Consider the following 24,896-nt stretch of genomic DNA (forward strand, 5'->3'; position numbering starts at 1 on the left):
CTATTCCTTCTTTCGTAGGGGATTTCCATGTATAGTCATAAGCACTGAAGAATAGCAAGCCAATCCCATAAACAGCGGAGGAGTAGACAGAACATTAATGAGATACGCTATCAAGCAAAGAGGTTCCTGAGACAACCCTGTCCCACTTGAGCATCTGTCCTAGCATCAGAGTCAAGACAGTAATGTTTAGTGAATGTTTGGACAGACATCCAGGTCGCAGCTCTACAAATCTCTGGTTAGGGAACATTCCTCAGCAAGGCAGTCGTGGCAGACTTGCCTCTGGTAGCAAAATAGAATACAGGAGACAAGCCATCTAGAGATGGATTGTTTGGAGGTGGCCAGACCTGTGCAAACCGGACTATAATTAACAAACAAGTGAGGAGATTTGTGAATAGATCTGGTTTTATCTAAGTAGAATTTTAAAACCCTCCTTACGCCTAGAGAGTGGAGAGCCCTCTCTGCTGGAGTAGATGGGTTTTAAAAGAAAGTTGGCAAGGAAATCGACTGGTTGACATGAAAGTCAGAGATAACCTTGGGCAGGAATTTAGGATGTGTTCACATCACTACATTGGAGAAGTGGAATACTGTGTAAGGCTTGTGAGCACAGAGAGTCTGAATCTCGCTAACCCTGCATGTTGATGTAATTACCACAAGGAAAGCAGTTTTCCAAGTTAGGCGTGGAGTGATGCCTTGTGTATGGGCTCAACTGGATTTTGCATGAGGCGCAAAAGGACCACATTATGCTCCCATGGTGGAGAAGAGCGCCTAACTGGGAGAAAGACCTTCTTTGACAGTTTTAGGAAATCTTTGATGACTGGTATCCTTAAGTAAGAGGTTTGCGAAGGCCCTTTTTTGTATGCAATCAGAGCTGCCAGATGGATCCTAATAGAAGAGAGTTGCAGACCAGATTTAGCCAGGTGTAACAAGTATGGAAGAATGTCATCTTCCTGGCATGATGTAGGGTCTATCACTTTGGAGGAACACCAGATGCAGAATCTCTTCCATTTGAAGGAATATGCTGTTCAGGTGGATGGCCGTTTTGCCTCTTTTAGGATTTCCAAACAAACCTGTGGAAGATTTAAGTGCCCATACTGTACTAACTCAGGAGCCATGCTGTCAAGAAGGAGAGACTGGGGTGTCTCATCTGCCCTCCGAATTTCGTCAGGAGGTCTGGCCTGCATGGCAACCTGAGATGTGGTCAGAGCGACCAGTGAAGGAGGTCTGGGAACCACTACTGCCTTGGCCACCTGGTGCAATGAGGATCATTCTGGCTGAAGTCGTTGAGAGTTTCAGAAGGACTGCTGGGATCAGGGGAATTGGTGGAAAGGCGTCCAGAAATTTGTTGGACCAGTCTATCCACAGAGCATTTCCCAATGATTCTGGATGGTAAAACCTGGCAGCGAAGTCGCCACATTTTCTGTTTTTGGCTGTGACAAAAAGGTTGATAGAAGGGGTGACCCACAAACGGAAAATATATTGACCCACGTCTTCATTCAGCACCCACTCGTGGTTCTCTTCAAGGACTCTGCTGAGGGCATACGCTTGTGAATTTTTAGCGCCTCGAAGGTGACTTGTTAGTATTTTCAACCTCCTGGTAAGTCAGTGCCATATCGTCTCGGCCTCTTGAGACAAGACACTGGATCTGGTTCCCCCTGCTTGTTCAGGTAATACATGGTGGTTGTATTGTCTATCTGGACAAGCAGTGTGTCAGTGTTGAAGGATGGGAGAAATGCCTTCAGAGTCAGGTGTACTGCACGGAGCTCAAGAATATTGATGTGGTATGACGTCTCCTTGGGAAACCAGAGGCCTTGTGTTTTTAGGTTACCCATATGGGCTCCCCACCCGAGGAGAGGGGCATCTGTCACGATGGCATGTGGAAGAAAAGGCATCCCTTGTAGGAAATTGGTTGGAGAACACCACCCACTGAGGGATCTGATTGCATGAGTGGACAGAAAGATTCTGTATTTCCAGTTTCCAGACAGTTGATTCTACTGGTCCTCCAGGCACTCCTGAGGAGGTCGCATGTGGAGGCGAGCATCGGGTGTCAGAAAGATGCAGGAGACCATGGAGCCTAGAAGTGAGGAGACTGTGCGCACTGTTGGGCGATGCATAGTTTTGAGTGCACAACACTTCTGGAGAATGGATAAGTGTTGTTTCTCTAAAGGACACACCTTTGCCTGTAGTGTGTCTATGGTAGCACCTATGTAGTGCAACCTCTGCACAAGTGCTGTCGTGGACTTAAGAAAGTTGTCATGAAGCCCTAGCCGATAAAGGAGATCGCATGTCCATTTGACGTGTAGTTGGGCTTTTGTAGAGGTGGATGCCTTGATTAGCCAGTTGTCCAGATATGGGTAGATGAAGATTTGGTGCCTTCGAAGATGTGCTGCCACCACAGCCATGCACTTGGAGAAAGTTCTGGGTGCTGACTTGAGACCAAATGGTGGGACGGTGTTTAGGAAGTGTTCTTGTCCCACAACAAATCTTGCTTGCTTTTTTACAATGGGGTTATGAAAGTAGGCATCATGTAGGTATACTGAGCAAAGCCAGTACCCTTGGTGAATCTGGGTGTATATTTGGTGTAAGGCCAGCATCCTGAACTTTTCCTTTCGGATCCATTTGTTGGCAATCTTCAGGCCCAGAATGGGTCTGAACTCTTTCTTGTCCTTTTTTGGAATGAGGAATACCTTGAGTAAATGCCTTTTTCCCCGCTAGTTGAAGGGAACAGGTTCTACTGCTTTCTTTTCCAGCAGGATGGAAACTTCCGCCTTTAGAAGGCCGAGATGAGAAGTGGTTGACTTCGGCGGAATACTTGATGTTTCATTACAATGTTCAAGACCCAAGAGCCTGTTGTAATTTGTTGCCACTCTGCCAGGCAATTGGTGCTGCTTCCTCCTACGGGAGTGGGAAATGGGCGCAGGGGAAGAAAGCTTTTAGGGTTATGAGGCTGAAGGCTGTCGTGAGTCCTGATTGGGCTGGTGTGTCGTTCGTCCTCTTTGTTGCTTCTGCTGAGGCTGGTAAGATCTTTGGAATTGCTGCTAGGTTCTTCCAGGCAGCCACTGAGGAGTTTGAAGCCTCTGAGTAGAATAGCGATGTTGGAAAGGTCGGAAGGGTGTCTGTGCTCTTTGGGTTTTTCAAGGCCTACTGCCTTCAATGTGTCTACCTCAGCCTTCATCCTTGCTATTTCATTGTCAGTGTGAGAGCCGAACAGAGTGGAGCCTGAAAATGGCAAGTTCTGAATGCGCTGCTGAGTGTCCAGTTTCAGTGACGTTAAACGCAGCCAGGAATGCCTCCTTAGCGTTACCACATGGCAGTATGTATGTGCAGAGAGCAAGGATGAGTTTGGCGCTGTACTAATGATCTGGTTAGAGACCATGGCACCTTCTTCGATGATCTCTAAAAAATCCTCCTTCTGATCTCTCTGGAGGTGGTCTGCAAAATGGAGAAGGGAGTCCCACAGGGCCCAATCATATCTTCCCAAGAGGGCCGTTGCGCTTTCCGCCTTCATGGACGTTGCAACCGAACCACAGACTTTTCAGCTTGTCAAATCCATCTTCTTATTCACTTTGTCAGGAGGAGAAGTGGTAGACAGAGACGTGGCATGAGATTTGCATGCAGCTAATATTACCACCAAATCAGGTGGAGGATCGGAGTGCAGAAACAAAAGCTCTTGTTCCGGAGGACAATACTTTTTTAGAAGTCTGGAAGGAGCAGACTTAGTCATAGCCGGCATAAGGAAGACATCCATGGCGTGTTCCAGAAGACCAGGCACTAGTGGTAGCAAAGGTATGGTGGCTATGTGGTGTTGGAGAGTCTCGAATATGATTGAAGTGGATGTAATTGGGATAGCCAAAAGAATGTTCAGTTTCGCCACACCTCGTACTAAAACTTCATGAAAGATGTTGATATTGTCAACCACTGAGGAGCGAGGTTGAGGTGAATTATCTCTGGTGAAGGACGAGGACTCTCTATGACGGTAGGCATGCGATCTTGATCTTTGTTGAGATCCCTGATGGGAATGTCTTGACATTGAATGGCCAGTTGACTGATGGCCATGTCGAGAATGATGGGACAATCTTGAGCGCGGTCTGGGAGCTGGGGAGGTGCTAGGCACTTAAGGCACCGGTGGTGGTATGGGTGCTGGGAGAACCGGAGCAGCCGGCAGCAGCAGAGTCAGACTTCGAGGTGAAGGCTGAGGAGGAGGCGTAGCAGTCAGCGGAGGAGAGGTGTGAGGAGAAGGCGATGAAGTAAGGAGCACCGGAGAAGTAGAGACATTTCTGGAATGGTGCGATTCCCATGAAGAATAGATCCTTCTCCGTTTCTGCCTCCTCGATGTCGAGAGACTCTTCGACGTTGATCTTTCTCTTCGACGTCTAGGTGTCGACATTGAGAGGGACCTCAACGTCGAACCGCAACGTCGGCGCTTCCTTCGCCTCAACGTTGATTCCAACGACATCGGTATATTCCTCAACGTCGTATGCCGAGTATCTGGAGTCCTCGACATTGTGCAGCATCTTGACATCGAGCGGTGACGTTTGTGGGACGTCAAGCCAGTCTTCGATGGCAAACATGTTGGCGCAATACCTCCTTTCGACATCGACCAGGACCGAAAGTGTTTTCTGCTAGAAAAACACCTCTCAGATCTTGCATGTCCACTGGAGGCTGAGGGAAGAGCTCTGGTGGAAGACTGATCTTCCTCTCTCACAGAGGTCCCACTGGCTTCTTCCTGGTCTCATCTCTCTGCTCTCCCTTGAAGGTGAATCTTCTCCCTGTCATGCAGGGTATGTCTGGAAAATGACTTGCGGGTGTTACAGGAGGCAGGAAGGTGTGAAGACGGCAAGGAGATAATACAAACATCATGTTAGTCTGTTTTGGCCTTTTTTTGCCACATCTTAGGCATTTGTCAAACAGAAAAGGCATATTTTCCTGGGAAAAATACCTTCATTTCTGTCAGAAAAAGACACAAACCAAGAAAGAAAGGCAAAAGACGTCGAGTGAAACAGTTGTCACTGTGATTTTACCTCATATTTTGGAGAAAAAAATCTAAAAGGTCAAGCTCAATGCTTCAGGGTCCTGTCAGCAGGAGCCGGAAAAAGGAACTGAGGTAACTGCCTCTATCAAGGCATGATGGGATACTGGAGGACTGACTTTTCTTAAAGTCATATAATGGCAGCCTATGAGCTACACTGACCTGCACTTCTTCATCATTATTTTGCATTACAAAATGGTTTGTGAAGGACTTTCTTTTCTAAATTTTCAACTCATTTATGCATTTGAATGCATGTGCCTTAGGTTTGTCATTTTAAAAGCAAACTGGATGAAGAATTTCAGATACTGTAGCCTTTTCTTTAGGCTGCATATTGACATTCTTAAGTGACTTTGCAGGCTTTTCTGAAGTAAGGTGAACAGAATGCTTAAGAAGTTAAATTGGAAAAAGTGCTCCGGGTCCCCGTAGATGGGAGGAATTATTCAACGCTTATGACTATGCAGAGAAACTTTGTCACCATATGATAAATCTTCACAAAACTTTCCAAACTCTCCTCAATGCCTTCCTGGAGAGTATTGGGGTGATCCACCAAGAGAGAGGTGAGAAAAAAGGGAGGGGCCAAACTGCAAAATAGCCATTCATTTTCCATAGATTTTAAGAAGCCCTACCTCCAGAACTACTTAACAGGATTACACCAAATGTGGCAGGAAGCTAGATCTTAGTCCATGAAGAGTGCCCTTTTGTGATTTGGTGTAAATCTGATAAGTAGTTTTGGAGATATTAAGTTCCAAAAATATTTGTATATCTAAAACTGTTGGGTTTGAATCAAATTGTGAAAAATAGAGCCTTCTGATTGGCCCAGGGCTATTTTACCCTTGGGGCAGCTTGCTCACATAGGAGCAAGGCTCCGATTGGCTGCCTGATGAAAAATTCTGAAGGCAGCCATTACAGGACTCAGGGACTTAGTCCCCTGCCCTAAGGCTAGATCAAAAAATTATATAAGGGGTCAGGGTTTGGATACCATGTGACAGCCCCAGAGACCCCATCCCCGGGGGACGAACACATTACTTTGCTTACCTGCAGACTATCCCTCACGCCATCGCAATGAGTTGCTAATTTCTCCACATATTACATCAGTCATGACTTTCAATGACATGCTTGGTAACATCACTATAACATTGTTATAGGGTAATGTTGTACATTGTAGATGCGTACTCATAAGGGCTCTAGAGTACCTGCAGAGTGTGCGTTCTGCATGAGAAGTTGTGCATAGGAGTGAAGACTGTATGAACCAGTTTCTTGCCCACCCATATGTGCTTGATTACCTGGCTGCTGGAAATTGCCCCCGCTGCAGGGCCACCCTGACTTTCTGCCTTTCCCCTCCACTTTTTTGCTGAAATCATTTTTGTAGGCCTTAGGACTGCCAACCAGTGCTACAGTGCTTGTGCTCTCTCCTTAAACCATGGGTTGATAGGCAAACACCTATTTGGCATGGTTAATTTACTTATAAGTCCCTAGTAAAGTGCACTACATGTGCCCCAGGCCTGTAAATTAAATTCTACTCATGGGCCTGCAGCACTGCTTGTGCCTCACACTTAAGTAGCACTTTAAAACATTTCCCAGGCCTGCCATTGCAGTCTGAATGCAGTGTCACACTGCCATGTCATTTAAAAAGCCTTGCGAAGCCTTAAACGCCCCTTTTATTACAAATAAGTCACCCCCAAGGTAGGTCCTAGGTAGCTCATGGGGCAGCGTGCTACATACTTAAAAGGCAGGACATACACTTTTAAGTTGTACATGTCCTGATAGTGAAAAACTCTCAGATTTGTTTTTAACATTGTGAGGCCTACCCCTTTCCTTAGATAACATTAGAGATTGCTTATTAAACTTAATAAGCTATAATTCCTGACTGGGAAGATGTAGATCCATCATATTTAGTACTTTTAATGTAAACATTTGATTTATTGTTACAATTGTGAAAATGCCACTTTTAGAAAGTTGGCATTTTCCTGCTATGAGACCAGTGTGCCAGCAGACTGTCTCCTAAACACATCTGGGGTGGGGGTGACAGTTGGGCTTCATGCATTCCCTCTAGAGATCCACACACAAAGTGGGCATATGCGTGACTGATGGGCCATGCACAACCTCATGTACAGGATGGGAGGGAGAAGCTGGACACAGCATCACACTTACACCTGAAAGGCTGTGCCCTGTCCCCACACAAAGGACTTTCTAACCCCCTGTAGTGAGTCTGGAGCCAGGGCAGGAAGGGAGGAAGGACTTCTGTGCACTTCAAAGTCCTTCTTTAAAGTCCCTCCCACTTCAAAGGCACCACTGGGTATAATAACTGGATTTCTGACCTACCAACTCAGTCTACTTCTGGACCCCCTAGCATGGATCCGAACCAGCACATCACCTCTACTCAAATACTGCTGCTGTAGAGCCAGGACCAGCGCAACGCTTTTGGAACTGCCGCACTTTACAGCCACCGCATCGCTGCTGCTGTGTGGAGAAACTCTTTTAAAAATATATATATATTTAATGTGCATATAGGTGCAAGTATGAATATTGATACATCAAAATTAAGATCCAAACCTTCAAATAATCATCAGCACTTACAATATATCACCATGCAATTAATTACTACTTTTTTTTACACTTTACATGAACATCGGTTCTCTAGAACTTTTTTGTATCCTTTTTAGCCTAAAATTAGTACATTATTATCACATATACTATAATATTTTTGAGTAGCCACGATTCTTTGAGCATAAAGTCATTCTTTAGATTGAACTGATTTAATTTTGTATTCCCAAAGATCATATGACGGAGGCAAGGGTGTTTTCCATTGCTGGAAGATCAAAGATTTTGCAATAAAAGATGCAATGAAAAAATTGCTTTGATTTTATTGACAACTCAGGATAACTAGATATGCCAAACAGGGCCCCAATAGGTTCTGGTAGAAGTGGTACCTGGAGTTGCTCACTAATCGACTGAAAGATTTTGTCCCAAAAATTGGTGATGATAGGACAGAGGAAGCTGATTTGAAGTCAATCGCCAACATCACAATGGCATCTAAAGCATTTATTCAAAATTAATGGAAACCTCGCGAGGAGCTGTATAGTAAAGCATCCACTTTGTAAAAAATGCCATCTCCTTAAGTTGGCGCCTCTCAAGGCCTTATGGGAGAAGATAGTATACTGCTTCCCTTACTGAGGATCTATCACACAGCCTATTGTAGTTGTTATCCTACTTAGAGCAGAATAAATAATTCTTGCTGACAGCTCTTGCTGAAAAATACGGTACCAATGCCCAACCCCTGTTTGTTTCTGAACCCACAAGGCTTGGGTAATCTTGAAAGTGAGTGATTCAGATGGGTAGCCAATTGCGAAACCCATTGACTGGCTATAAAGGAAATCTAAAAAAATTAGAACCTACAAAATCTGGGATTGCGGGGTTACTAGTCTTGAGTTGTGCCCATGCTTTAACATTGCCTCCTACTCTGAAATCTTGAGGCTTACAGAAACCCAATTCTGCCCTGTCATCTATAACTTTACTAGAAAAGAGGAACTCAAATGGCCCTGCTTCCTTTAAAGAAATTAATGGATGAAAGTGAGTAAAGTGATAGAGCTATTGTATCTTGGTACCTCTGGACCACAGCAGATTTGGAACCTTATCTCGTGTGTTATGTGAGCCACAGCATTTTGAGAAAATCAAATAGTTGCGTATTATTTTCAAAGAGCATCCATTTAAGGTAAAAATTTGAATCACCATGATGAGTAGTGGCAGCATTAACAATCCAATCCATATATGCTGCCTCATGATACTTTTTAAAATGGAGTAAAGCTAGGCCTCCATCCTTGACAGTCAGCTGGAGTGATTCCAGCTGAATATGAGGTTTTTGCCCAAATAAAATAATGAAGCATTGAATTTAGATCCTTGAAAAAGTTTTGAGGAACCTTAATCATTACATTCGAAAAACTGAATAGAAATAGAGGCAATATCATAATTTTGACTAGTGAGCTGCAACCAATTATTGTTAATGGGGAATTCTGCCACTTGAACATAAGAGCTTGTGCTTTTTTAAAAGTGGAGAGATAGTTAAGCGATTAAAGGTTTGACATGTTTTGGGAAACATGTATGCTAAGATATCTAATTGAGTGGGAAGCCATTTGGATGGCAATATTGATTTGTAGGTGTTAAAGAGTAGTGCCTCGGATTTTGTTTTTTTTTATCCAATAGCCTCCTAAAACTGAGAAGGCTTTAGTCTTTTTGAAGGCACAACCAATATTCTGGGTTTCAGCAGCAAGATACAGGATTGTATCATCTGTGAGGAGTTTTAGTTTGGGTGTGCCTAAAAATGGAGCTTTGATAGTTTCATCTTGTCTCAGAGCCGAAGCCAATGGTTCAATAAATAGTGCAAAGAGAACCGGAGACTAAGGGCATCCCTGGTGAGTCCCACGACATAGCACCACCTTGCCAGCTACTGCTTAGTTAACTAAGGGCCAGATGTAGCAAAAAGCCAATTTGCGACTTGCAAATTGCGAGTCCCTTGGTATGCAGAACGGTGTCTCAGACACCGTCTGCGAGTCGCTATGGGGTTGCAATGCCCCACCTCATTAATATTAATGAGGTGGGTCGCAAATTGCGGCCCCATAGCGAGTCTAGGCACTCGCAAACATGGAGGCCTGCTGTAGTCAGCAGACCTCCATGTTCGTGACTGCTTTTAAATAAAGCAGTTTTTGTTTTTTAAGTGTAGCCCGTTTTCCTTAAAGGAAAACGAGCTGAACTTAAAAAAAAAAATAAACCTTTAGTTTCGGTATTTTTTCAGGGCAGGTAGTGGTCCCTTGGACCACTACCTGCTCTGAAAAAATAGTTTTGGGTCCATTCACAAAGTGGAAGGGGTCCCATGGGGACCCCTTCCAATTTGCGAGTGGGTTACCATTCACTTGAAGTGGATGGTAACTGCAACACCATTTGCGACCGCATATGTGGTCGCAAATGGTATTGCATACCACTCCGAATCGCAAATAGGAAGGGAACACCCCTTCCTATTTGCGATTCTGAAATGCATATTGCGAGTCGGTCCCGACTCGCAATATGCATTTCTGCATTGGACACTGGAATTTGCGACTCGCAAACGGCATTTTTTGCCGTTTAAGACTCGCAAATAGTTTCCTGCATCTGGCCCTAAAATCTTGGCTTCCGCCCCTTGATAAAGATTTGAAAGGAACTGAACTACTTTGTGGGGAAACCTAAATCTCCTCAAGATTGAAAAAACTCCCATTGTACTAAATCGAATGCTTTTTCGGCATCGAGCATTATTATGGCTGCCTTGATTTTGTTCTTTGAGTAATAGTCTATTGCCTGAAGGAAGTAGTTTGTATTGGTAGAGATAGATCTCCCTGGGAGGAACTCACACTGATGTTGATGTATGAGGCTCTGGATTAACAGAGTAATGCAAGCTACCCAAATTTTCATAAGGATCTTATAGTCATTATTAAGAAGACTGATAGAGCGATAGGAATCTGGTTTTTCCCCAGGCTTACCCTTCTTAAGGAAACTGACTATTACAGCTCTAGTGAAGGAACTAGGTACTTCCTGACTAATAAGTATTGCATTAAATAAAGCAACTAGGGGTGTGACAATCTGCTAAGACAGAGCTTAATACAATTCTGCAGGAAGACCATCTTCGCCAGAGGCTTTGCCATTAGGAGAGCTCCTCATAGCCTCAGTTACTTCGATGATGGTAATTGGCCACAGCAATGCAGCCTGAGGCTCTTCATTAAGACTCAGTAAAGCAACTGACTCAAGATATTCTTTTATATGGTCATAATGCACCGCAATGCAGTCTTCAGTGCATAAATATTTGTGTAGTGTGCTAAAAATACCTTGTTTATCTCCTCGGCCTGATCCAAATTTCGACCCTGGGCCTCATCAAATATGGTTTTGATTATGGAGGCATTTTGACGCTTTTTAACAAAATGTGCCAAAAACATCCCTACATGCTCACTCTCTTTATAGTAGTGCTGAAAGCACGTATTATGATTAACTATCTCCTGTGATAGAAAATAGTCTTTTAGTTTAATTCTGGCATCCTGCAAGTGAACCCATGAATTGTGTTTGTGATTAATCTGGTGGAGGCACATAGCATGGTTGAGTTGTTGCTGAAGATTATCTACTTTTTCCTTCCTTATTTTCTTCATTAAAGCCTTGTAGGCAATGACTTCCCCTCTAATTTGTGCCTTACATGATTCCCAAATTGAAAAAATTGAGGCAGTTGCCTGATTCCTGGCTAAAAACTGGGCAACTGACACTCTTAAGACTGAAATCCAACCCTCATGAGTTGATGAAGATTTGTCTAGGGACCATCAAGGTCTCTCTAATCGTCGAACTGGAAGAGACAGTTGGACCGGCGGGGCTAAATGATCCGAAAAGGGATTAGGCATTATACCTGAGCCAGTTCCATTCCACCAATCAGAGACTAAAAAATAAATCAATCCTTGAGGCTGAATTAAACCTTTTTGAAAAGCAGGTATAATCTTGGGCCTGCATATAGTTGATCCGCCAGGGATCCTGAAGTGCCAGATCACAGATAAATTTTGCTGAAAATTGCGAGGCTCGCAATTTATTATGTATACCGTTTTTACAAGATGCATCAAGTTTCATGTCTGGAATTATATTAAAATTGCCTCCTACTAACAAGAGGCCAGAGAGCTTACTCAAAAGATCATAAAGGTACTGCAGGGACGCAAACTCTTCTTTAATAGGGCAATAGAAGCTTGAAATAAGTACTAGCTGAACCCCCATTTTAACACTGACTACTACCCCTCTGGCATGGGGATCGCGATAAACCTGAAGTACTTCTCCTTGGAATTTTCAAGTTAGAAGAACCACAAACCCACGCACAGCCGTGCTAATGGAGGTAAAGAAAGAATGAGAGATAAAGCTAGGAGTACTATGAAGATTTGCCTATTGCTTGAAATGGGTTCCCTGAAATACAATTACCTGAACTTGGAAGGATCTTAGCCAGTGAAGTATAGCTCTATATTAGTGGTAGTTATTAAGCCCATTAGCATTGCAAGAAACGATTTTGAAAGAGCTGCAGGTGCATGGATTAGTCTGACCGACAATCATTTAATAAAGAAAGTTGAAGTCTATATCTGCAAAGAGGTCTGCTCCCCTAAAGCGTGTCCTGAGCACCTATTTGGAAACGTAGAAAGAACATATAACAACTTTTGAATTCACTGCACCTTTTTCACCCCCCACCACATTGTGATTCCATCCCCTTACCACCAAGCGAGGCCCAACCTGTCATGACCTCTCCCCACTGTGGCCCCCAAACCCCCCTGTGACCAATCAATCAATCAATCAATCAAAAAAATGTATATAGTGCGCTACTCACCCGTGAGGGTCTTAAGGCGCTTGGTGGGGGGGGGAGGGCAGGATGGTCACTGATCGAACAGCCATGTTTTGAGGTTTTTTCTGAAGAGCAGGAGGTCTTTGGTTTTGCGGAGGTGGGTGGGGAGGGAGTTCAAGATTTTGGCGGCGAGGTAGGAGAAGGACCTGCCTCCTGTGGTGATGCGTTGAATGCGGGGGACTGTGGCTAGGGTGAGGTTGGCTGGTCGGAGGTTGCAGGTGGGAGTGTGAAAGTTCACTCTTTCGTTGAGGTGTGTTGGGCCGGTGTTGTAGAGGGATTTGTGTGCGTGGATGAGGATCTTCAATGTGATTCTCTTGTTTATGGGGAGCCAGTGAAGGGTTTTGAGGTGTGGTGAGATTCGTTCGTGGTGGGGGAGGCCAAGGACGAGGCACGCGGCTGTGTTCTGGATTCTCTGGAATTTGCGTGTGAGTTTGAGTGTGGTGCCGGCGTAGAGGGCGTTACCGTAGTGTAGTCTGCAGCTGATGAGTGCATGGGTGACTGTCTTCATGGTCTCTGGGGGAATCCATTTGCAGGATTTTTTCAGAGTGCGGAGTGTGAGGATGCAGGAGGAGGTAAGAGCATTGATCTGCTGTGTCATGCAGAGGGATGGGTCCAGGATGATGCCGAGGTTGCATGCGTGGTTTGCTGGGGTGGGTGCAGGTCCTAGGGCGGTGGGCCACCAGGAGTCGTCCCATATGGTTCTGTTGGGGCCAAAGATGATGATCTTGGTTTTGTTGGACCACCCGCAACCCCCCACAACCACAATAGGAGAACCTGCATCCAGGAGGAAACAGCAAAAATAGGCCGGTAAGCATGCACATTAGATACATATTATGACAACAATATTTGGTATAATAACAGCTTATTTATGATGCACTGCAAGTTTTCGTATGAAATATGATCTTGATGGAATCTTGAAACAATCTTTATGCTTACAGAATAATTTACTAGCACCTATGTTACTTCTTGAGGGAGCCCAAAAAGTCCATTACCGGCTGGATGCTTTGAAAAATATGGGCATGACCCTTATGAAAAACCTTAAGTTTTGTGAGTTGAACAGTGCCAGCAGAGGCCCCAAGGCTTTTGAAGTCATCAATGAGCCTAACAAGTTCATGACGTTGACGTGCTGTTGCTATGGACATACCGGAAAAAAATCGAAAAGAGAAATCGCCTCTTGTGTTGAACATTTTAATTTTTATGGCTTGCGATAGGATCTGTTCCTTAATCCTGAAGTCACCAAAATTGACCAAAATAGTGCGTGGATATTTAATATTAAGGGGTCTTGCTGAAGGAACTATATGAGCCTGCATGATGGTAAGGTCTGGATAAGCTGTGATCTTATCTGGAAGAATGCACTTATAGATTAGGTCTGTGATTACTTTAGAGACTGTAGACGCTGCTTCCGCCTCTTGGGGAATTCTGATGAATCTGAGATTAGAACATCTGGATCTATTCTTCATGTTTATATTGAAGTTCCTCAAGCTCTGACTGCATCTGGTTTGTCTCAGTTTAGCGTCCATTATGTGCATCCTCAAGACCTGAGACCCCCTGTTCCATTTGGGAAATCCGTGATGACAAATGCAATGTATTGGAATTGAGCTGAGCCAGGTGCTTGCTGGTCTTTCTATATGCTTCCTTATGAGACAATTTCAGATCACGTAGCTCCATAAGGATCTTATTCAGCATATTCTCAACAGTTAATCTAGGTGGTAAAACTGAGCTTGAGGAATTTGAGCTGGATGGACTGGTAGGTGAAGTCTGAGTATGGTTGACATCCCTGTTGGGCGCTGGATCTAATACCAAATGAGAAGAGTCTCTGGACATTGGATAAATTGAATCTATTACGTTATCGACAGTTGGATTCTTCGATACATCATTAGCCAAAAAGATGCTCTTCTCTTTTTCGCCCCCCTTATTATTACATATTGAAAACGAAGGATAAGCTGGCTTCCCTGTATGATGAACCACAAAAGAGGATGGGGCTGAAGGTATCCATACTTGCAGAGGAAAGTCTTGCCTGGTCCTCGGGAAGAGAATCCCTCCTTGCTCAATTTGGGGAAGGAGATAATGGCCCTGTACCCAGTGGTATCTGGGCCGTCCCAGACTCCTGACGTGACATATAGCTGGAGTTAGCTAGAGCAGATGCCATAAGGAACGCAGACGACGTAGGCGACATAAGAGAAGTTGTAGTTTCCTTGAGCCTCTCTACATGGTCTTGCTTGGGGCCCTGACCTTTGCTTTCCCATTAAGGGAGTCAAGATTTTCACTCTACTTGCTTTAAGGGCCTTGTAGGCTGTGCATGATTTGGATGAAGTGTCACGAGTGATATGTTTCATGCTTGCAAGGAGAGATTTTACAGAGGAGAGCCGAAGGGACACTATAGAGCAACAGGCCGCATCTGTACTACACAGACCACTTCCGCTACTGTCCTAGGCTCACACTCCACCTCCACCTAGTTCAGGGTCCAAAGGTTGCTGCGTCCCCTTCACCCCTGCGTAGATCTTAGTTCTTAGCTCTTAGTCCTTATCCTTTAGCCCCAGCACAAAGAGATGCTGAAAGAATTGTCAGAGAGATGTGAGGAAAAAGAAAGAGATTAGCAAGGCTTTATTGTCTCTGCCTACTGATGGGTGGACGTCGCTTATAATAAGAGGCTGGCCGAAAGAAAATTGAAGTCCTGTGTACTCTTTATGCATGGAGCAGGGAGCGGGTGCTTTAGAGTAATGTGTATACCTTGAGCTAACCTAAAATGCTTATGTAGAAACAAGCTTATTTCTATGATGGCAACATAATAACATGGCAATACAATGCTTCATCCGGGGTTGCGGACTCAGTGGCTTCTGGATTGGCAGCTGGCTACTGGCTACTGACTCCTGATCTTTTCCCACGTTGTTGCCTGTTATAATAGAATAAAAAAATAAAAATAGCAGCTCCAAAGGGGAAAGGCACATTATGAGTACCTTGCTTGTAGGGGGAGTTTGAGCTGCCAGATGCTGCAACATGATATCATAGCTCCTGGTCTCACTTTCTTAAGGCACACAGGTCTCCAGCCCCTTGCAGGCACAAAACACCACAGACAATCAGTTCTGCGTGCTCTCTGCCGCACTCTCAGTCAGCAGAGGCAGTGGGTGCACACATGTCCATTAATGCTACCGGGACAACAGCATAACAGGCAGTGAGTGCACACATGTCCATTAATGCTACCGGGACAACAGCATAACGGGCGAACCTCATGAAGTCCTGTGTGAGCGGTTATGGCAGCAATCGCAGCTGGTTGGTTTCACTACAAGGGTAGAGGGCTCATCCCGGAAAACAAGGTTTTAGGTGAGCGAGCACCAGTTGGGGCAAAATACAGGCCGGTTATCTTGCCGTCCTCCTGGAGCGTCTCAGTCACTGGAGCATGACGGGAGTTCTATGTGATTCCTCGCATTCTGTTTACTCCAGTGTAAAGATTTGAAGATTGCTTTGTCGAATAGTCAGCTGTGGAGAAACTCGACGCATCCCTGCTACTGCGTGGCAAAAGTCAATGCATCTCCTCTTCTGTTTTGGCCCCAGTGGTGGAGGTTTATCCTTCTGGGACACCCTAAAAGGCCAGAGGGTTAGGGTACCCCTACCCTCCCCCCTTGTACCTTATTTTTTGTAGTGTGAACACAAGTCCACGAGTCCTGTTATGGCAGATGCAACTTCTCTGTTTCTGCTGTGGACCCGCCAATCAGATCACTCAGTCCTGTAGGAAAGTTAGCAGTCCTCTGGGACCGAGACCGAGACCACTGATGGAACAAAAAGCTCTCTCAGTCAACCAGATCGTTCTCCTTTTTAATTTGTGAAACCGCAGGTCTCCCTTGGTACTAACTGTCAATATATCACTAACTTTTGACCCTTAATTTCTCAAAATACACTGAACAAATTTACATCAAATCACAAAAAACATGCCTTCTGACTACCGATCTAGCCTTCTGCTAAATTTGGTGTAATTCTGTACAGCCATTTTTTTTAACAATGCTTTCTTAAACTCCCATGGGAAACTGAATGGGGAAACACATTTTTGGAACCCCTCTTCCGCCCATCTTCTTTGCCCTTTCCTTGTAGTTCATCTTGAAACTTTCCAAATAGGATGTGATGTGGACAAACTTGTTTTGGAAAGTTTTATGACGATTAGCCACACTGTGCAAAAGTTATTAGCAAGCCAAAAAATAAATTTCCCATGGTAACTAGGTCCAAACTATAACTACACTATATACATACATGAATATACACACATATATATATATATATATATGTGTGCACACACATGCGTGCGCTCACATACACACACACAAAGTGTTCTTATTAAATGTTTGCCAATCAGTGGGGTTTTAAAGCTCGTATTTCACAGAAAAAGGACTAATTGTAAATCACTGTGCTGAACTAATTTGCAGGACGGTTAGCCTCCCCAAACAAACAAAAAGTTAAGTACAGCATTTCATCTTTCTTTCAGTGCTGGTAAATCAAAATATCTTTTACAAGGGCCATTAATCAGAACATCTGACAAGGTCGCCATTGCAAGTCCATCCTTAATGCAAGCTTTTGCAAATTAATCCTCGTCAGAATTTGAGAATGAACACTATAAATGCAGAAACCTGACAGGTAAAAGCTACACAGTTCCACTACGTACCTATGTTTTCTTTCTTATAATACGTTGTTTCTAAACTCACTCTATTATGTCAATGTTCCACGAAGAAAAGCACATTTTAAAATGCATACTTTTAATTACCCTTTAGCATGCTTTGCATGTCAGATTTAACTTATATGTTATGTTATGTTGTACTGTTCATAGAGCGCAATGCTACCCTGGGGTTTCCCAGGGCTAAAGGACCAAGACCGAAAATAAAACGGCAGAGCCAGAGCCAGGTCTAAAATAACCACGTTTTTAGGGCCTTCAGAAAACTGTACTTTTGGTTCATCAGCCGTAGGCTGGGAGGAAGGGAATTCCACAACTTGGCTCCCAAAAAGGCCAAGGTGGCTCCACCCCATTTGGTTTTCTTTATTTTGGGTAGGGTAGCCAAAGCAAGGGTAGCAGATCTCAAAGCTCTATTCGGTTTATAGAAAATAGCAATATTCTTCAGAAGAGGGGCACCCTTATCATGAAGGGACCTGTGTATATAGCATAAGGCCTTAAATTGTATCCGGGGTTCGACGGGTAACCTTTACAGATGACCATCTTGGAATGTCCAAAAGCTGCAGGGCAGCGGCATTTTGGACCCTTTGCTATTTCTTTTTAACGTAAGATGGGGAGCCAAGGAAAAGTCAGTTACCATAATCAAGTCTTGAAAGGATGGTGGCTTGCACAATAAGTCTCTTAGCCAAGGCTGGTAAGATGGAGAAGACCTTCCTCAGAAGTCTGAGGAGTGTAAAGCAAGTAGAGGATATATGCCTAGCGTGGATATCCAAAGTCAAAAGAGGGTCAAGGCAGATCCCCAAACTCTTGATCGATTTCTTAGGGGGCAGAAGATCCCTCAACGCTGTGGGAAACCTTCGCTGAGTGCTAAATCTAGGTTCTGGGCCCAGAATTAGTTCGGTCTTTTCTTCGTTTAATTGCAATTTACTATCAGCCATCCAATCTGAGACAGCTTGTAGGGAGGTGGATAATATGGCCCCTTCCAAATCCATGTTGGAAGAGAAAAAGACGACCAATTGAGTTTTGTCAGCATAGGACACCAGCGTTAACCCAAAAGACTCTACCAGTGTAGCTAGCGGGCCATGTATATATTAAATAAAGTAGGGCTCAAGGAAGAGCCCTGTGGAACACCGCACTTACACTGTAGTTTGTCGGACAGATGGGAACGGTCCAAAACCTGGAACAATCTACCTTCTAAGAAGGACGTCAGCCACGCCAGTGCTTGATCCCTGATACCGATGTTCCTCATTCTTCGGAATAACACTTGATGGTCAACCGTATCGAATGTTGCACTCAGGTCCAGCAGAATAACTATGGTGGTGTGTCCCTGATCTACACACTTCTTAGCTTCTTCCATGACAGCTAGAAGCGCTGTTTATGTACTATGCCCTGGTCTATAACCCATCTGAGTGGGATGAAGAAGGCTATTGGCTTTGAGAAAAGTGGAGAGCTGTGAGTTGATCTGTTTATCCAAAATCTTAGCGGGAGTAGGTAAAAGGGAGATGGGCCTGTAATTCTTCAACACTGCTGGATCCAAGTTGTTTTTTTTTCAGCAATGGTTTGACTATCGCATGCTTCCATAGACTGTCCACCGACCCTTTAGTAATGGAAGTGTTAAGCAATTCTGTGAGGACTGGGCCTATGACCTCGGATCCTTGAGCAAGGATGGTGGGAGGGGCGGGGTCTAGGGGTGATCCCAACTTCAGAGAGGTAAGGAAACCTATGACCGGTGCCTGAGAGAGGGGGGGAATTGGGAAATGGATGATAAACTAATTTCCATAAGATTCTCCCCCTCTTCACCTATGGGGTTAATGCACACTGCTGCAAAAAACACATTCTAAATATTATATTTATTCCCAGCACAATCACAGATTCCTCCAAACATTGATAAACATACCTGCAGTCTCAGGAAAATCATGGATATTAAATACAGAACATTGAAATGCTCCACATCTATTTAAGAAGTACTAAAATCAATTAACCAATCAAGTAATATACAAAATACATAACAAGTAATGTGTAACATGGATCTAAATTTCAACCTGATGATTCAGGTGACATATATATAAACTAGGCCTATGTCTTTGTGGTTCCTAAATGTCACCAGAACCCCTCTAGGACAATTACCCCCCTATTACACTGCTACTCATTATGTATCCTCCATGAATACATATTGCATCCCCCTTTTCATTGTGAGGTGAAAACTCACTCTAACTAACTAGTGTATAGTCAAACCATTAGAATTTTAAAGTCATCATTGCATTTCTATTTTCATCAAACTTTACATCATCCCCAGCAATATGAAGTCGATAAGCATGGGCACAGCCTATATTTATGTAAGCATGTTGGATGATACATAGGTTCCGTTTAATCAAAATGTAGATGGTCAACATACCATGGATTACTTCTGATATTATCCAAAAATCTTCATTCCCCATTTTCCCAACACTCCAGATATCCAAGACCAGTTGGCACGCCCATTCATAGCTAATCCACTTTTAACTTTGTGTAGTTTCTAAAGGCTGCTATTTATGTGATCTATCGGCTCGTAGATACTGAGGGAGGTGTTACAGATGTGAGTGCCACATTCTAAGCTAAGCTGGGATACACCTCCCCTTTTCTAAAAAGACATAGTCAAGGGACATTATATTCTGCAAGAGCATGGTTTTCCAAGCATCTAGCAGGTCAGTTGTCAGGCCTAAAGTGATGTCTGTGGCACTGGCCATTTCTTCTAGTATTTTGTGCTTAGTTTCAAAGAAGGCTTGCCCTACACCATAGCTGGAATAAATGGAGACAAAGCTGTTTGCTTTGGACACCTCACTGCACCTCTGCTGTTGCTGAGGGGGGTGGTCTGCAAGGTGTTTGATGGCAGGGGCAGCTTATCCATCATAAAAGACCCAAATTCCGGGCAGCCACGGATATGCTGTTTTGCCACAGACAAAATAGGCATAATCCTTTTGATAGCAAGGGTAATGAAACAGCAGACCAATAGGGAAGGGGTGTTCCCAGGGGGAGGCATGATAAGCTGTAGTCTCTACCACAGTAGTGTACTCACTTTGGCCAAACAGTAACCACTAGGATTATAAAATCTCCTATATTGTTAAGTAAATACATTCTGGGGAGGTGCTTACACATGTGGGAAGATAGTGCCCATGGTACAACAGGTCAAGAAATGGTTTCTTTTAGCAGGGCATCCTTCCTAAGCGGTACCTTCCCATACACAGAATCGCCGGGCTAAAGAGTGTAGAGGACTTCGGATGAGAGGTCAGGTAAGGTAAGGAAGCTTAAAATCGTGAACAGAAACAGTGAGTACGTTTTCTACAGTACTGGAGAGCCCCATCATCATTTAGTTGCAAATCCGACTTAGCAACTGGGACTGGTTAGTATAAAGTCAACATCATAATGCGTCTTATAACTATTTTGTAGGGGCTCAGTTTCGTTCCTTGGGTTCGAATAGCTCTGGTTGACCACAAAGCTAAGGCAAGGCATTGAGACATTTTTATTGAAGTTTCCGAACATATTTTTGCTATCTTGTTCTTACGCTGCTGTGAATTTTTCCTACCATTCCCGCTGACTTGTTGTGACAGGCACAATTAAAGTGATGGTTCATCCCTAAAGCGTTGCAGCTCTGCTTTACTACTGTTGAAATAAAGTGAGCTCTACGCTTGCTCAACAGGTGACTCAGAGTACCGAAAGGTGGGATATAGACCCTAAGTAAGCACTTGGCTACAGTTATGGCACCTGCTCTTGAAGACGGATTTGCTCCCAATCACCGTGAAAACATACAATCGCAAGCATACAGGAAAAAGAGGCTCATTTTGTATCCATCTGTATAAAATCCATTCAGAGATGGGAAAATGGGTTCCAAGGAGGCAAATGAGCAGAGGGTTGGTCTGGATTCCATAACCAATGTGAATGGGGCATGACACAGAAGTGGCAATAGTTATGGGCGCTAAAAGGAAAGAAGGGTGCATACCAGTGGATTGCTGCAGCACAAATCATACCACCCATTCTCACGTGAGGAGTTCCATAATAAAACCGTATGGGGTTGGGGAAGAAATTCTGGTTTGAGCTGTCTAACCACACTCCTTCTGAGTCCCATTACAGCTCACCTGTCCAGAACTGCTTTTCTATATCGGAGGGTTACTTCTGTAACAATCACAAATCCTTTAGTAAAGGACAGTGAACAAATCGGTCTGTACAACATGCATACAAAGCAGTCGTTTTGGTTTGAGAACGCCCAGCTGGTTAGTCAAACAACCTTTTAAAGGCGTCCACAGAGTGGCCTCCAAGGACACTGACTGAAAATTAAGGGAGAAGTATTCTTGAATTTCAGTACGGATTTCAGTTCAGAATAGGAGATCCTGGAGTGCACTCAGCGATAGAACCAAGAGAACACTTGTGACTACTCACTGTTAGTCATTAACTCCAACAGTGTCAGAACCTGGTTGTACAGCACTATAGGTAGATGCTCCCCCACACTTGGTTATAGAGCTAATATCTCTAGTTGCCAGCCAGTAATATGTGTGGGACCATGTGCTGTGTGTGTGTAATACAAGTGCCTTCAGTAGTGTCCATATGTCTAAGTCTCCACACATCCACCTTATGATAGTCAGACATAATTTTATGTAGCAGAAATGCGGCCTGCGGGTGCGGTCATCTGGTATTACTGGATATGTTGCAGCTAAAACTACACTGTAAGTTCCTCCTCCATACTACAGCACCAGGCCCAAGGCAAGGATATGTCTCTAAAATGCCAGGAAAAATTCTGGGTCATCGATGTTGATCCCGTATATTGATACCATTATGACAGTCTGTCTGTGGAGCAGTCCCCTAACAATCATGTATACACCATCCCTGTCACAGAACACCTCACTGGAGTGCCAGGGAATTCCCCCTATGAATCATCACCACCATTCCCTGGTCTTAGGCCAAATAGGGAAAACATAAGCCTCTGCTATCCATCCTACTCATATCCTAAACTGCGTGATTTCTCAGGTGTTGCTCTTGGAAAAGGCCCATATCTATGCAATGTCAACTTAGATATGCAAAGACTTGTCTGTTTTTTCATGCATCAGTCAGACTGCTAGTGTTCTGAGACAAGAAGTGGTAAGATATGTTTTAGCAGCCTCCCTGGGGCAGGGTAATATATTCTCAGAGAAGAGCGGTGGTTCAATGCTAGGTTTGCCGTTTACAATCCATGCAGGCCACAATAATGGTATTGTACCAGTGTGTGGTGTGACTAGCTGTCCCTCCCCTCCACCCACTCCAACAGCCCAACATTGTTGAAGAAATGGAACCCCTCCTGCCCCCACCACCATTGCACGCAAAGTAACAAAGAAAATCCTTTGACATGTTCTGGTGTTGCATAAGTCACAACCTTGCTGTAACCCTACAAGGTGTACTTTCCAACCCACAGGTGGCATGGGTGAACTTGGCTGAATGAATCAACAATGAATGTGAAAGGCAGGTTATTGTAGCCTCACAAAACACTGTTTAATGTGTTTTTTAAATAGAGATGTTGCTTCTGGGTTACTAACAATCCCCTAAAAGAATCAGGGGCACCATGGTAACAGTAACAAACGTTATTTTGTAGCAGATGCACTTGGTGGTTTTGAGCTCTACGGTGTACCAGATGGCTTGTCTTGGGAATTTGTTGATTCTTGCTGGTTTCATAGGGGTGACTCTGTTGGCGCTTTCGGTGATCCAGGTGGAGAAGTTTTGGGTGGCTTGTTCTAGGTCTGACAAGACTTTGGGTTGGGAGGTGCCAAGGACTTGGGTCCACTGTGTTTCAGTTACTTTGCTCCAACTACAGTGGGAGGAGCTGTGATATCTGATGATGGTGTGCTGTGTGACGGAGATGGTGAAGTGAACAATACTGTGGTTGGACCAGGTGAGTTCTGTTACCTGGCTGAATTTGACTCTGTCGCTATTTGGCTTTATGCGTGGGCTCAGTAACCAGCTGGGTGAGGCCGATGTTGTTCATGTTCTCCAGGACAGAGGTAGGGTTGGTGTTGCTGGGGTCATAAATGTGGAAATTGAGGTCGCAGAGTAGGATGTAGTGGTTTGAGTCGATAGCCAGTGGCGCAATGATGTTGGGGATGATTTCATAGGCCAGTCAGGGTCCTGGAGGGGTCTGTATCCGAGGGTGCCTCTTACCTTTATCTTTGCATCAGGCTGTAGTTGGAAGTTGAGGTGTTTCATGAGAGGAGTAGGGTCGTCATTGGTGGCCGTGCATTGGATGGTTTCTTTGAAAATGATGGCAATGCCCCTGCCATCTTTCTTGGTGTGATCTCTGTGTATCATCTTGTAGCTGTTGCGTGTTGTGGTGACTATGTTGGGGTTTGAGGAGGGGCTGAGCCAGGTTTCAGTGATGAAGGCTTCGTCATGGGGCTAGGTGGTGATGGTGTCCCAGATTTCTGTGGCATGTTTGCAGAGGGATCGAGCATTGAGCAGGATGCACTGGAGCAGTTCCGCGTTGTTTGTGGTCTTCCTGTGGGGTGTAGTGCAGGGTCCTGTGTTGCCTGGTGGTCCGTTGTTGCAGGAGAAGCACCAGTGATGGCAGGTGACCGGTCCTTTGGTTGCTCGAGGGGAGGAGGTATAACATCTGTTGCATCATCCAAGATCCAAGGCCAGGAGCTCCTCTGTGGCATAGCGGTGGGTGGGGGAAAGCCAGAATTTCCTGGCGTGGTCTAGGCATGAACGGGCACAGATGGGCTTGTCTTTAGTGCACCTTCAGCATGCCCGCTGTAAGCGGCCTCCATTAAGTAGGTCCCTGGGGGGAGGGAAAGGTGCTGGGTGGTCGGAGGCGGGAAACAGTGGGAGGTCGGAGGGAAGCGGGTGGGAAGGGAGAAGCAAGGTAAAATGAGCAGAAACGTCAGAAAAGACAAAAATAAGCAGAAGTGACAGAAAAGAAATAGGTAGAGGAGACTAAGATGAGAAGAAGTGGTAGAAGTAGCGAGAAAGGCAGAAAACGAGCTGAAGTGGTTGGGATGGAAGGAAACGACAATGAAGACAGAAATTAGCTGAAGTGGATAGGAGCAGATGTGGCGGAAGTAATGAGAAAAGCAGAAATGAGCAGAAGTGGTCAAAAAGTTCAGAAGTAATTAATGATAAAGGCAGAATAAGCAGAAGTGGTTAAAATGGAGAGGAAAGACTGAGAAGAAAGAAATGTGCTGAAGTGATAGAAATCGGGAGAAAGGCAGAAGCGAGCAGAGATGGCAGAGAGGCAAGAGATAGGGAAGTGAGCAGAACAGGGCAGCAGGGGACAGTAAGTGCGAAGTACGGTTGAGCAAGCTGCGGCACTGGTTGGGAGACCTGTTCCAGTGGTGCTGGCACGAGGACCTGCTCAATGGGGTCACGATGCGGCCTCCATTAAGTAGGTCCTGGGGAGGGTGGGAAGCTGGGTGGCAGGAGCCAGGGAACAGTGGGATACTGGCTGGAAGTGGGCGGCGAGAGAGCAGCAAGGCGAAACGGGCAGAAACAACAGGAAAGATAAAAATAAGCACAAGTGGCAGAAAAGAATTAGGGAGAGGAGACTGATAGAGCGTTCCGTACTAATAATTTACCTGTATTTGGACGCTCTTGGGTCGATGAATCTTTTGACCAAGTGGGACTCTCTTCACCCGAGATCAATCAATTTAATCAAATCAATAATCAATAACGAACATAAGCAATACCCTGATCAACATAACACTTAACAATTAATCCAGAAAACATTTCGGCGAACCATGACCTTTCGGCCATGAATAACCACACCAGTTTATTCAAAGTTAATGAATTTATTTCCCTATATTAACAAAGCTAGCACAATATATATGTGTCTCAACACCAAATGA

The sequence above is a fragment of the Pleurodeles waltl genome, chromosome 5, assembly GCF_031143425.1.
Source record: "Pleurodeles waltl isolate 20211129_DDA chromosome 5, aPleWal1.hap1.20221129, whole genome shotgun sequence".
Classification (NCBI taxonomy): Eukaryota; Metazoa; Chordata; class Amphibia; order Caudata; family Salamandridae; genus Pleurodeles; species Pleurodeles waltl.